Here is a 15,603-nt window from a genome sequence, read left to right as displayed (position 1 = left end):
TTCTAGTGCCCTTCTTATACTTTATTACCAAATGAAAATGTTGAAGAAAGCCCATCCACTTGAAATGTCGAGATTGCTGCAACTTGGTTTGTGACTCAAGGTACTTCAAGGTTTGATGATCTGTATGAATGATGGTCTCCTTGTCGATCAGGTAGCGTTTCCACTTTTTCACACTCTGCACCAAGGCATAAAGCCCCTTGTCATAGGTGGGATAGTTTATCACAACTTGAGAAAACTTCTCAGAATGATAACAAATTCGCTTCTTTTTCTGCATCAATGCAACTCCCATGGCATAACCGCTGGCATTGGTTTTCATCTCAAATGGCTATTGGAGATCGGGTAAGGCTAAGATTGGCACGGTGCTAATTTTTTCCTTCACTGTTTCGAAGGACTTCTGATGTCTTCCTCCCCGTTGGAATACATGTTTCACACTTGTTAAGGTGTGCAAAGGTGCTGCAATAATAGATAAATTAGCAATAAATCTCCTACAATACTGGACAACAACTAAAAAGCTACGAACCTCGGTTACACTATTAGGCTTAGGCCAACTTATAATTGCTTCAACTTTAGATGGATCAATTTTTAACTACACATGATGAACAATATGACCTAGGTAACCCAAAGAGGTATTCCCAAACATACACTTCGACAATTTTAGAAAGAGTTTTTCTTTTTTCAGCACATCAAGCACTTTCTTTACATGACTCACATGTTCAAACCAACTATTGATAAAAACTAGTATATCATCTAAATACACGAGAACAAACTCATCAATGAAAGGCTAAAATATATCATTCATAACCCACGTAAAGATGGTTGAAGCATTGCAAATCCCGAATGGCATCACCATCCATTAGAAGAACCCCTACCTGGTCTTGAAAGTGGTTTTCCACATGTCCTGTTCTGCAGTTCTGACTTGGTGATAGCCACTGCGCAAATGTAACTTTGTGAAATATACAAAAAAAATTGATTGGTATATAAAATCATCTATGCATGGGAGGGGATAATGATTTTTTACTGATATCTTGTTGAGTGCACGGTAGTCCACGCACATCCTCCAGCTGCCATCTTTCTCTGGAACTAGAACAATCAGTGAACCACATGCAGAGGAGATCGACACGATTATGTCGTGGTCTAGTGATTCTTGCAATTGCCTCTTGATCTACTCCATCTGGATCTCTGACATCCTGCACATGTCGATATTTGGCAGAGGGGCGCCATGCTATACATGGATTTCATGTTGGATTTCCCTCTTTGGAGGTAGTCCCTTCGGCTCCTGAAATAGTTTGTTATAATAAAAAATAAACTCCATTAATTCTTGTTTACACTTCCCATTGCAGCCCTGGAATGCATCAGTGAATTTGGCCTCTTTCTCCCTTACGAGCATAAGCATGCATGTTTTACTCGTGTTCACAAGTCATTTCATCTGCCTAGTGCTTATGATGTTAGCATTAACCTTATTTTGATGAGCCCGCACTATGTATTCTACCCCATCCATGGTGACGTGATATTTATTCTCATGGCAGAAAAAGACTGCTTTTCTGTCATACAAGTATGGGCTCCCTAATACCATGCCACAAATATCCAGTGGTATTACATCCATTTCTACTTCATCTACCACCTTAGATCCAATCACAAATTTGACCTTGCATTCTTGGGTTACATTCAATTTCTCTTTGTCATGTATCCATCCCAGCAAGTAAGGTTTTGGGTGTGGTTTTGTCTCTAAGCCAAGCTTCTTTACCAGGGATTCTAAAATTAAGTTTTCTTGGGAACTAGTGTCAAACAGAGTTTCAACCTTGGTATGATTTACTACAATGATGATATGAAATAGTTCAATTCTTTTTCTATCATTCGAAAGGGACTCATCTATAGAACTGGTGCTTTCATGCGATTTAGAATCAACAGGAGGTGTAAGGGTACGTTTTTTTCCCACTGCTGTGACCAACACTTCACCTCTTGAATCTGATCCAAGGTCTCGCTGTGCTGCTGCCACTGTTTTCTGCTTCCCTTTTCCTCCATACTTCTTTGGACGGTTTTCACAGTGCTGCTTCCAACAATTATCGTCATCATGGCCTTCCTTCTTGCAATGATTACAATAAGGCTGCTCTCCCTCTTTGGCTGTTGTTATTTTCTTCTCCTTCCCTTTCCATTTCACTTTGGATTTGCCATTGGGAGGTTTGAATAGTGGCTTTCTGGACTAATCCTCACTTTCATTCTTGCCCTTGTTCTCAATACGAATTACTTTCACACTGTCTGAATCAATAGTGGTGGTTTCAAACAATAACAATGAATGCCTAATATAACTATGTAGTGAGCCAATATACCTAGTTACAACTTCAAGTGCATCAAGTGCAATACCCAAATTTAGTGATTTCTTCCTAAACTCTTCTGTAAAACTATGAACATTCTACCCTTTGCCTTACCTTAAATATTTCTAGTTCATCAAAGCTTTATGTTTATATCCTAAGGGATAAAACTGTTCCTTTAATGCAGAAGTAAAATTAGAGCATGAGGAAACGAGCTTCCCCACATTTTTACTACTCTGCAATTTTCTCTCCCACCAAATGATAGTTGTGCTACCCAATCATAGAGAGGCCAACTAGATTTTCACCTCATCCTCTACAATTCGTTGAATCCTACAACAAACCTCAATCTTCCTGATCCAATTGTTAGGCTTTTCTGTGTTACTTTGACCATTAAACATAGGAAGATCAAATTTAACATCTAATTAAAAAAAAGGTTTCTTAAATGCATCATTTGGATTTCTCTGATTATGGTGGTGAGAGGAAGGAGAGCCTTCATTTATAGAAGGAGAAGGAGGGGGTTCTTCTCCACCATTCCCATGTGCTGAACCTTTTCCTTTTGGATTTCTATCATCTTCCTTCTCTAGTATTAAAACCAACTAATTGATGTGCTCTGCCATTGGACAGAAAGTCTTTTTGAAATTACGCTCCTCTTCAATATGAGCTTCATATTCTACCATGTTTCTCCTTCGAGGTGCATGCCCTACTTCTGGATCGAAAGATTCTAGATTCCCTTCGCCTATTTGAAGCCTGCCTCTTGTTAGCATGCTAACATGAAACACACATCTACGAAGCCCTGCTCTGATACCAGTTGATCAAGGATGTTTTCGCTTATACATCTATAGGAAAGAATCACATGAAAAATTGTAACTTAACACAAAAATGCGCACATAATAAAATAAGAAGTAAACACATAAAAAACACAAAAAGAAGACAGCAAGGCTTGATAACAGAGTTTGTCCAATTCAGACTACATCTCCCAGCCCAAGTCAACAATGGGGAGGCCTTTCTTATTAAATGGCATGAAAGAAAAGAGAATTACACTCATCAACTGTCCATAGGAGGCTTATACTTCTAATCTACAAGATGGCCTATGAAATGGATGTCTGATATGGAGAGGTAAACAACACCAAAGGATATGTAGCAATGAAGGGGCTAGAGTCACTTAAACTGTCTAAACACAGAAAAATAGTACTCTCGGCCTCCTGCAAAATGAAACAGTGTGCTACCTGAAATACCTCCTACCACTCTTTCCAATTATCGTGCCTTTATAATGCATTCTTTGGACAAAATCCCATTCAAATCGGGACTTTTCTGGTTCAAAATGGAGGCTGGTATTGTGGATGGATTGGCGGTCATAACTGCCTATTTAAATGGCCTTTTTATCATTGAGGCAATGAGGCCTTAAAAATCCTAAAAAAACTAAAAATCCACCCTAAAACCATTTACCAGGGTTTCAAAAATCATTAAATCAGGCTTATATGACTATCGAATCTGACCTACGGTCGTAATCGGCGTATCATTGTTGCTAAGGTCTTGTTCATGGGGAACTGTCGACCACTGATCACTGATCACCGATATCAGCATCAGCTAATTGCATTGGTCTCCTACTAATGATGACACTGGGTTTTCCGATAATGGTTCCATCGATTGGTGTATCACCGATTGCTCTTCCCTCTCACCGATATGTATACAATAAGTCCTCTGATTTGGTTGCCTTCGGTCTACTAATCCGATTTCATCAGATATTAGTGATAGAGGGTTCCACTACACCCTTCTTAAGTCTACTTCTATGAGACATCCAATTACTATTTGGCATTAAAGGGTTAAGACCCTTTTTCAAAGGAAAACCTCATTTTCGTAAGGATTAAAGCATCCTTCTTTGTGTGATAGCTTCATCATCCCGACTCAGATTGAAGTACCATCTCTGCCATTGGAACCAGGATGACGAGATCTACACTTTGATCCTAAGTTGACTTCCTTCCAATCACTTTGATTTTCTAAGCTTTTTCCATGGCATTGTACCTGAAGACCCACCGGGATCACTCTCAATATTTCCAACATCCTGGGATGGGATGCACGGTAAAGCCTAAATGTGCAAAGCTTGATTGAGCTTAGGAATCCCTTGATTGATAATGGAAATATACATGATAAATTTGAGTGTTGAGTATTGTTGGTTGGGCATAGGAATCCCGAGATGGGACACATGATAAATCCTAGAGTGTTGAGACCTCATAGGCTTAGGAATCCCTTGACAGGTAATGGAGGGATTCATGGTAAAGGAAAGATGTTGGGATGGATAAATTCCTCATGATGTAGGTGGGGAGATTTGGTGCAATCCATGCTTGTTTTCACCTAGCAATCTACTAATGATTACAATAAAGCCTAATATTGTATGTTTATTGTTTATGGCCTAGTGATCTAGTCGAGATTGTAGTAAAGCCTTTTTTTATTGTTAATGGTGAGGTGGTGTGGACTTGGGAAGCACTCATTGATTCTGCTAATAATTACCATAATCATGCTTGGAATGCGGCACATGGGTGATTGGCTGAAGAGAGACTTGGCTTAGTCAATCTACATATGGGTGGAACATATTAGTCCCATACCCCATTGGATTTTTCATTCATTAATGAGAAGTATTTGTCATTGGTATTTTATGAGAAAATGTACTGGATTATATGACGTGCCTATGGCTATTGTATCCTTATTTTTTTTGCTTAAATGTTGGTTATGAATATGTTTTATGACAATGAAAATATATGGTTCTCATGATTTTTTGATTTGTAAATGAATGAGCAATGAATCTATGACCAATGCATCTTAGTTATTCTCAAATAAGTATAAGACCCTTATGCTCAGATATGTTATTATGACCTATAGGAAGCATATTTATGACATGTTTCACAAATTGTTATCCATGGCTAGTAGGTGTGCAATCAACTCCTTGTTTGAGAATTTGCATTGGCATCATTACCTCTATGTTTCTTTTTATTTTTATGAATTCCATGAAGTTTTGGGTAGTGATCGGGTCCTAGCCCTATAATTTAGACATAAATATTTGAGTCTCTGGTATAGAAATGGCAGAAAAATGCTACAGTCCCACCCATGCAAGCTCATGCGAGTGACTCAGACCCTCAGTCGCTTGGAGGGCTTGGCAAGGGAGTAAATGGGGCTCTAGGTCATTGAAGTACTGTGTTTCCTTAGGGGCTGGTCACCTAGGAATGTGGTGTAGCTCCTTTAGGTTATGTAGGATGCTGGATGGACAATTTTATTTTGTTTTAGGTTCCACTTCCTTAATATGACATAGGAAGTTGAATAAGGACATAGAAGCCTCATGTCACATGTTTACCCATATTCGTCGGTTACATCGATATCATAGCATTGTTCACCCTTTGGACTGGTTTGGCAATGTGTTGGTCATGAATTTATGTTAGTTGCATATGTGTTCTCATTGTTGTGGTCTATGTACTAGTTTTGTATGCCTGGTTTTGGTTATGGTTGCAGTGGTGTTTCCATGTGAAAATTTAATGGTGTTTTTGTTGGAGTTGTTTATCATGAGTTTATGTAAGTTATGCACTCGATATTCATGTCAGTGTTTGTACGTAAGGTATACGTGTGTGTGTCATACATATTTTTTTATACATACATTGATATGGGTGTAGATATCATGCATGAGGTAATTTTGAGTGGTTAATATGGCCTTGCATTGACGAGTAGACTCTACTGTACAATTTTTAAAGCATCCATTTTGTATGTTTTAACCCCGTACAGAAATTACCTACATACGACTTCTAAAATATTGAAAATAAACAATGTGAGAGAATAACAAATAAAACATATATACACAGACATTTTCCCTAAATCCCAAAACCGGGACTACCAGCTTGATTTTTCATAATTTTCCATTCAATGTTACAATATATATTTATACATGGTGAAAAAACCAACACCATGGACCAAAAGACATCACGTCCAAAACCATGAACCGAAAACCATTGCGTCCAAAACCATTGACTGAAAACCATCGCGTCCAAAATCATGTGTGAAAATCATTCACAAAACCATAGGTAGTCATAGAAAGAATAACACCACCCAACATTCTCCCACTTTTTGTTTTCTTTCCATATGGGGCCACAAGAGAGCTTAGTCATTTATCTAGCCCTACAACCCCCATTGTTTCTCTACACCAAGAGAACTTCTCAGAGCTCACAGATTTTTTCAATGCATCTGCAGTATTCTTCAAAGTGTGCACCTTTACTAGCAATATCTTTTTGTCTTCTATTATATCCTTCACAAAGTGATACTAAACATGAATGTGCTTTGCCTTTGAATGCTAAGCAGGGTTCTTTGCCAAGAAAATTTCACTTTGTCTATCACAATCTATCCTTATATCTCCCTGCACTAACCCCATTCTTGAACACAATCTCTGCAACCAAACTGCTTCCTTTGTTCCATGAGTAGCTTCCATGTATTCTGCCTCTGTAGTTGATAGTTCCACTACAGATTGTTTCCTACTCATCTAACTGACTGCACCTCGAAATAGGTTAAACACATACCCACTTGTAGATCTTCTCTGATCTAGATCTCCACCCCAATATGCATCAACAAAGCCATGGATATCTAAAACTCTGTCCAATCCTGGCCTTCCTTGGTAGCACAAACCATAACCACTAGTGCCAGAAAAATACCTGAAAACCCACTTCACTGTTGTCAAATGCTCCTTCTGTGGTTTTGACATAAACTAGCTCAATACTCCCATTGCATGTGCAATGTCTAGTCTAGTACAAACAGTCGCATACATCAGGGTACCGATTGCACTTGCATATGGAACATGGGACATATCCTCTTCCTCCCCTTGTGTCTTGGTACACTATTTAGCAGATAAATTTACACCTACAAGAATAGGAACCTTCACTAATTTACTGTCATCCACATTAAACCTTTGCAATATTGTCTCAACATACTTCCTCTAGTTTAACCAGAGCTTCCTCTTTGTCCGATCTCTTTTAATTTCCATGCCCTAAATATAGTTTGTAGCACCAAGATATTTCATGTCAAATTTGGAGGACAATTGGGTCGACAAAACCTGGATAATTTCTTTGTCATTTCCAACCAGCAACATATCATCCACATATAAGACCAGATAAATAACATGGTCACGAATTAATTTAAAATACACACAATGATCTGCTTTGCTTTTGGTGAAGCCAAGTCCCCCTATAAATGTATCAAATTTCTGATACAACATCCTTGGAGACTGCTTTAACCCATACATAGACTTCTTTAACTTGTATACTAGTTCTTTCTTACCCTTCACCACATAGCCTTCAGGTTTCTTCATGTAGATCTCCTCTTCCAGATCCCTGTGAAGAAATTTTGTCTTCACATCCATCTGTTCTACCTCAAAATAAAAGTAGAAAAAATAGATAAAAGTAATCTAATAGAAGCTACCTTGGCAATAGGAGAAAAAATATCACCAAAATCAATTCCTGGCACCTGGGAATAAAATTTCGCTACCAACCAAGCTTTTTATTTCTCCGCCTTCCCTTCTTCATTTGTCTTCTTCTTTAACACCAATTTGCTGCCAATGGGTTTCCTTATAGCCAACAACTCCACCAGATCCCAAGCCTCATTTTTGTTTGAAGATGCCATTTCATCAACCATGGCCTCTTTCTAGAGTTTTCCATCCTCTGAATATACTACTTCCTTCACAGTTTTGGGATCATCATCCATAATAGGTAATGAAAAATTTGAGCAGAAAGTAGATGGAATATACCTTTCTGGCTGCCTTATTTCTCGAACTGATCTTCTCACACCAAGAGTTTGTGGCTCTTCATCTTCTAATTCCTACTCTGTTTTAGAGTTTGATTCTTCATTATTTAGCTCAAACTCTATCTTCTTAGGTTCCTTTAGGATAGACTTCATGTTTAATAACATCTTTCACCTCTCTGGACACCACATCTTGGTTGTACACAACCTTCCTTATTACTGGGTTCCAAAGCTTATAACCCTTTAATCCATCCTTATACCTAATAATGATGCACTTTTCATATTTACTATCCAACTTGGTTCATTTCTCCTTTGGAACATGTACATATGCATCACATCCAAATACCCTCATATGTGAAAGAGGGTTTCTTACTATTCCATTCCTCTTGTGGAGTCTTATCCTCCAATGTTGATGAAGGTGATCTATTGACCAAGTAACATGTTGTCTCCATTACCTCTGCCCATAATTCTTGTCCTAACTCGGCACCACTGAGCATGCTTCTTGCCCTTCCCATCAACGTCTCATTCATTCTTTCCGCAACTCCATTTTGTTGAGGTGTATATGGAGTAGTCTTCTGCCATGCTATACCACACTTCTTACAGAATTCTTCAAATTCCTTACTGCAAAACTCTCCAATGTTATCTGTCCTCAGCACCTTTATCTTCTTCTCTATTTGGTTTTCCACAAGAGCCTTAAATTCATTAAACCTATCAAATATTTCAGATTTCTTATTAAGGAAATATATCCATGTATTCCTTGAGAAGTCATCTATAAATGATACATAGTATCTAGAGACTTACCTAGTGATGGAACCTTCACAAGTCCAAACATATCACTATGCACAAGTTCTAATATATGTTTTGCCCTCTTACCACCAGAGCGGAAACTCACCTACTTCTGCTTCCCATATACACAATCTTCACAGAAATAAAAATCGAGAGAGCTATTACTCATACCTTCTACCATACCTTTACCATGAAGTATTCGAAGGCCCTTGTCTTCAATATTTCCAAGACTTTGATGCCACAACATAGTCTTCTCTGGAAAGACCACTAGATTTTCTGCTCCACTTTTAGGAACCACAAAACAATTGCACCCATCAACAACAATGCTACCATGCAGCTTGTATAGAGTTCCAATCTGAACTTCCCGCATCAATACCTTTTCTCCCTAAATCGTCTTGCAAGTATCCTTCTCAAACACTGTTTTTACACTTGCATCCTCAAGCTTGCTTACAAAAATTAGATTTCTGGCCAATGCAGGAACATGTAGAACACCTGGAAGTGTTCTAAACCTTCCACCTTGCAATTTCAATTTTACTTTTCCATGACCAATGATTCTAGCCTTTGTATCATACCCTAAGAAGACATCACCGCTATCGTATTTCTGATACTCACAGAACCACTCTCTATGAGGAGTGAAGTGAAAGGATGCACCTGAGTCAATCAACCATGCCTCATGATCTACATGTGTACTTGAATAAGCCAGGTACACATCCCCACCTTCATTTGAGGTGTTTTTTGCCTCTACAGAAGGAGCGTCATCAGATCCCTTTCATTTGTCAGGAGATTTAGATTTACAGTCCCATTTTTAGTGCCCTTCCTTTCTGTTTTCCAGCACACTACCTTTACAGGTTTTATTAAAGATTTAGATCTCCCTCTAGATTTATATCTCCCACTCGATGATTTATTTTTTCTTATATTCTGGGACCATCGTCATATAGAAAAGGTATCACCATTCTCGCTCTCCATAATTCTCCATCTCATCTCCTCCATCAGCAAGGATGAGACTATTTCATCAAACTGCAAGGCTGTTGCAATATTACCTATTGCAATAACCAGACTGTCCCATGAATATGGTAGAGAACACAAAAAAGTAATGAAGTTATCTTCATCTAAAATTTTGATATCAACATATGATAACTGACTTACCACAGTATTAAATTCATTCAAATGCTCTGTCACTGAGTATCCATCTTTCATCCTCAGGTTATGCAAATTTTTCGGTAGGAAAAATTTATTCACCAGACTTAGGTTGGTACAAAGTCCTTAACTTGTCCCACAAAGCCTTCATCGTAGCTTCCCCTGATACATTCAACAATATTGGACTTGAGACACACAATCGTATTGTTCTCTTTGCCTTCTGATCCAACTTCTTCCATTCTTTATCAGACAATCTCGCTGGTTTAATACCTAGGTCTATTAAAATCCACTGATCTTTATCCACCAACAGGTCCTCCATCTTCAGTTTCCACAACTCAAAACTATGACCATTAAATTTCTCGATCTCTATCCTTCCACTGCTCGTCATCTTATTTCACCACTAGAAATGATCCTGTAGATTTCCCACTAAACAGGGTCTACCACAGGCCCGATCGAAACTCCTCAGCAACAAAGGCATCCCCTTGATGCCAAAACAACTTTGATACCAAATGTAGGTTTTAACCCCATACAAAAATTACTTGCATACAAATTCTAAAACATAGAAAATAAGCAATGTGAGAGAATAACACAAATACACAGATATTTTCCATTGGATCCCAAAATCGAGACTACCAACTTGATTTTTCATTATTTTCCTTTGAATGTTACAATACATATTTATACATGCTGAAGCATTCAATACCATGGACTGAAAACAATGATGTCCTAAACCATGGACTGAAAACCATCACGTCCAAAACCATGCATGAAAATCATGCACAAAACCATAGGTAGTCCTAGAAAGAATAATAAAACCCAACACTTTTTTGTGACATATTTTGCATCCTTTTTTACACCAAATTTTGCCTCCCTTTTTCATCCTTTTTTGCATCTGATTTTGCCTCATATTTTGCATCTAATTTTACACCACTTTTTCCATCTAGTTTTGCACCCTGTTTTACGACAATTTTTTATTCTAGTTTGCGTCAATTTTCACATATGTTTTTGCCTCTTTTCTTTCTTCCAATTTTATGCCATTTTATGCTTCTAGTTTTGTGCAATCATTTGCATCAGTTTTTACACCATATTTTGCATTAAATTTATCACCATTTTTTGCATCTAGTCTTACACCAAATTTTTGTTGTAATTGTGTACCCCTTTTTGCACCTTTTTCTACCTCCAATTTTTAACCATATGTTGAATATGACTTAGCACAAAATTTTGCAACTATTTTTGTGCCCATTTTTGCATCTTGTTTTGCACCACTTTTTATATCCCCTTTTACATTTGATTTGTCTCCCTTTTTTCCACCATATTTTGCATCATTTATTGCATCCAATTTTCTATCGTTTTTAGCACCATTTCTCACATCCAATTTTACATCCTTTTCAGCATCTAAATTTTCTTCTAGATTTGTGTCGTATGTTGAGCCATGTGTTGCATCCACCTTTGCATCCCATTTTGTGTCTAATGTTACGTTTAATTTTGATCCTTTCTTTTTGTATAATTTTGCATTTGTTTTTGTACCAATTTTTTCATCGCTTTTGCATCTCATTTTTCATTCAGAATTTCATCTCAATTTGCACCCAATTTTGAGCCATTTCTATGCTCATCTACACACCATTTATGTGTCTACTTCTGTGTCTAATTTTGCACTTTTTTTTACATCAATTTTTGCATACTTTTTGTTGGGTAATATTGCATCCTTTTCGGCATCAGAATTTGCATCCTTTTTTCCGCCTCATTTTGTCTCCGCATTAGCATCTAATTTTGTGCCTAGGTTTTTGTCTAAACTTGCATCTAGTTCTGCATTATTTTTGGCATCCAATATGGTGTCATTGGTTTCACCCTTATTCTATCCCCCTCCAACAAAAAGGGTCATTGGTGAGGTTTGAAAATTTTCACCATAAGCTTATTGGTGACGATCAAAATGAATTTTGTAAAAAAAACTAAACGTCAGCAAAGGTGGCATTACTAAAAGTATAGGTATGTGGTGATATTTAAAGTCTATCATGAATAATGATTCTAATGAAAGATATTGATAGTCTCTATTTCTTATGATCAATAGTGATTTATGGTGATAGGCCTCTCATGGCCCTCACTATTAATGCATGTATGTGGTGACATTCATTGACCATAACCTTTTATATTTTGATGAGGGTCAAAAAATGTCACTATAAGATCATTGGTGATGGTCAAGGTAGCTTCCATAAAAAAAAATAATGTCACAAAAGGCCACGTTGCTAAAAGTATAGGTGTTATGGTGACATTGAAGGTCCATCATTAATAATGATTAGAATGACAGATAATGATTGTAACCATTTCATATGAACAATAATGGTTTATGGTGAAAGAACTTTCAAGGCCCTCACTCTCAATGTATATCTATGCTGACATTCATTAACCATCACAATTTCGTATATATAAAATGACTTTTGATAATGGTCCTTTAACTACCCTCACTAGTGATACATATATATGGATGAATAGTGATCGTCACCATTCGTTATATATATTAGGGCACGGAGGGATTGAACCACCAACCACATTCTTGTGAACAGGTGCTCTTTCGTTGAGCTAACAACATTGAAATAATTAAACCTTTAAATCTTATGGACTTTTTTCCTTGAAGAGAACATATATTTACAAGTCAAATGGTTTCTTTAATCTTGACCATTCTGAATTATGTGACAATTCTTCTCTCTCTTCTATGTTATTCTACCCAAATTTCAAACATACATATCATTTAAGAAACAAGGTAGTTTAAAATCATGTAGAACAACAATTGAGAAAATAAGATAACTTACAATCATGTATATAATCACATTAAATAATTGTGCCAAACCTTGGTAGTTTCACTTCCATGCAGCCATGTCCTTGTAACTGTTGTAACCTAGAGACTCACTTGGCCATCGGAATACTGGTAATTACAGAGAAAACCATTTTCAACATCATGATGGAGTTTTTTCCATAATTATTTTATTGAAAAAAGCCAAACACGTGAAACTAACGAAGAATAATTTAAATGGACAGAAAATAACATACCGTGTTAGAAATTGAATAAAACTTTGTTGATTTGCAGCTTGTAATGCTAAGTTAGAATGTTCACTTGGTGCAACATTGAAAAATATTATCAAGGAAGTATTTTTATCAAGTATAGACATATTGCATGAGGTTTCATTTCCTTGACCAATCACAATGTCCATTGAAGATGACCCTTTCTGCAAAATTATCCATGTAAATGGCATTGTTAATTGATAGATTATTTCAAAATAGAACTATATAGGTTCGGCTACTTTCTCAATGCCCTATTAACGCTTTGATAGAAGTGATATAATTAAAATATACTAAAGATGAAATCAAAGTTACAATTCCAAATACCTTAAAATATTTACTACAAGGTAGGGGAAGAGTATTAATTGGGACCCAAAATTAATGTATCTAGGAATTACCTCAATTTATCATATATTTTCACATTAACTAAGCATCAAACTAAACAAGCAATCTTATGAAACAACAAAAATAATATATTAATGCTAGAAAGGCAAAAGTGAGCAAGGATAAACCATTTACAAATATAAACAAGGTCTTATAATACCTTGAATATTTACAACCTTAGAGCAATTTACTTCAAAGGTGTCACTGCAATAAAGATAGTATGTTAGCTTTAATTTATCACAAATTTTGTTACTTGAAAAATCTTGTCAATTCATCAAATGTGGGTTGACACACATTTTGAAAATCATGTAGAAACTTCTAACAAATTAATATGTTTTAAAATAAAACTATAGTACGAGTCTTCTCTTTTAATAAGAAAACTACAGAATTTCCACTAGTTGGATGGTATATATGATCAAGTTGTCCTTCAAACACAATCTTTCAACATAATCAATAAACAATTACAAACACATTGGTATGGGATATTTAAATATGTGATTTTGTTAAAATGAAGAAAAAAGCTATATTTGCATACATAATGAGTCATGCCAAAAAATTATATATACATAATGTTAACAGAATACCATTGTTTCACTTTATTGATGACAAATTGAATAAAAGATATCATCAAGTTCTCATTTTGAATCCTTATACAAAAGTCTCTATCTCTTCCGACACATTCTTTGAACATAATTAATAATGAATTATAAGCAACACATAAGTGTGCTATATTAAAAGTAATTAAAAAAAAACGTATTAGCATACATAAATACATGTAAAAAGAAGGCAAAAAAATATTATGAACAAAATAGCAATGATATCTACAGCTGATCATTGAACATTTCTTGGTGAAAATCATATTAATGAATTGATGTACTGTGAAGGGTTGACATCCATAGATGTGGCTCTGAAAAGCGAGAGAAGCCCTGCACCTCTCTTTCTCTTATGACCTAAAAAAGATATAGAAGGTCATTAATTAGGTCCTAGTTCAATGTCCTCTCCTAGATTAAGGTTTAAATGTGGCACACTCTCTTTTGAATGTCAATCAACACTGAACCAAACAATAAAGTAGATACGAGTTCTCCTTAGAAAGGATTTTTTGTTGCCAAAATTTCCAATAGGGAAATCGAGTACCTTGTTACAACTCCATTCATATAACTCACTTTGACTCCAACATCGAATCCCTTTTCATTAAGATAGAAATGACAGGAATGCTCAATGCCCAGACTGCAGTGTGCTACATGAACATGTTTTGGGTATGAATATGCTACAATACTATTGGTTCATGAAAGTAAGTTGTGGCCTGCAATAAAAGCTAAGGGAAATTTTATGCTTTAAGCTTGTCCTTGTAAAGGTTCAATAATCCTTTGTCCTACTCCTAATCACATGTGACACCTGAATAAATGGTACATGACAACTTAACACCCATACATTACTCCATCTTCTCATAGACAATATCAATCAAAGGTTCTAAGATCAATAGATTCCATTACATTCCTAAACACATTATGGAAAAATAGTTTTCTTCAAAACATATACCTTTAGTCTTTACTCCTTGTGTCCTACTAGAATCCTATGTAGATATCTCCTTACCCATTAGGCTATAGTCCTTTGATGGCCTACACACCTTCAATTATTACTGTGAACTTTGCAAGTTGTTAGGAGAATTATGATGCCAATAAATCTAGCAACCTTGTGCCAAAGTTATACGACAAGGGAATGATGTAGAGGCCAATCCAATTTTATTTATATAGATGAATATAAAATTTGAGTTGGGTGTTCCCCTCTAATAACATGATTCAAACTTGGGTGCAAGGTGATCAAAATTCCCATGGATCCAGCACACAATAACCAAGTGGTTAGCCGAGGTTAGTGGAGTGTAGGAATGTGTTTATTGTATTCTCTCAAGGGATTGAAGATTTCTAAACCAATAAAAATCTCGAGTTGTATTTTGTCATCAACATTGATTTTCTCATCTTACCTCTATAGTTTTGGCCCTTCCTAGAGAATTTTTCCTAATGCACTGCCAAATTCCTTTGCTAACAGCCACCACGAAAATTTAAAATACCAGCCAAATAGGTATTATCTGCATTCAGGTCAACCTCAACATGTCAAATACATTACTCTTCCAAATACCTAATTCTAATATCATAGGCTAAAAAGATAG

Source organism: Pinus tabuliformis, chromosome 5_1 (assembly GCF_031772625.1).
Source record: "Pinus tabuliformis cultivar Carrire ecotype Pingquan chromosome 5_1, CPIR1, whole genome shotgun sequence".
Lineage (NCBI taxonomy): Eukaryota > Viridiplantae > Streptophyta > Pinopsida > Pinales > Pinaceae > Pinus > Pinus tabuliformis.
Note: the sequence above shows the minus strand (reverse complement) of the source record.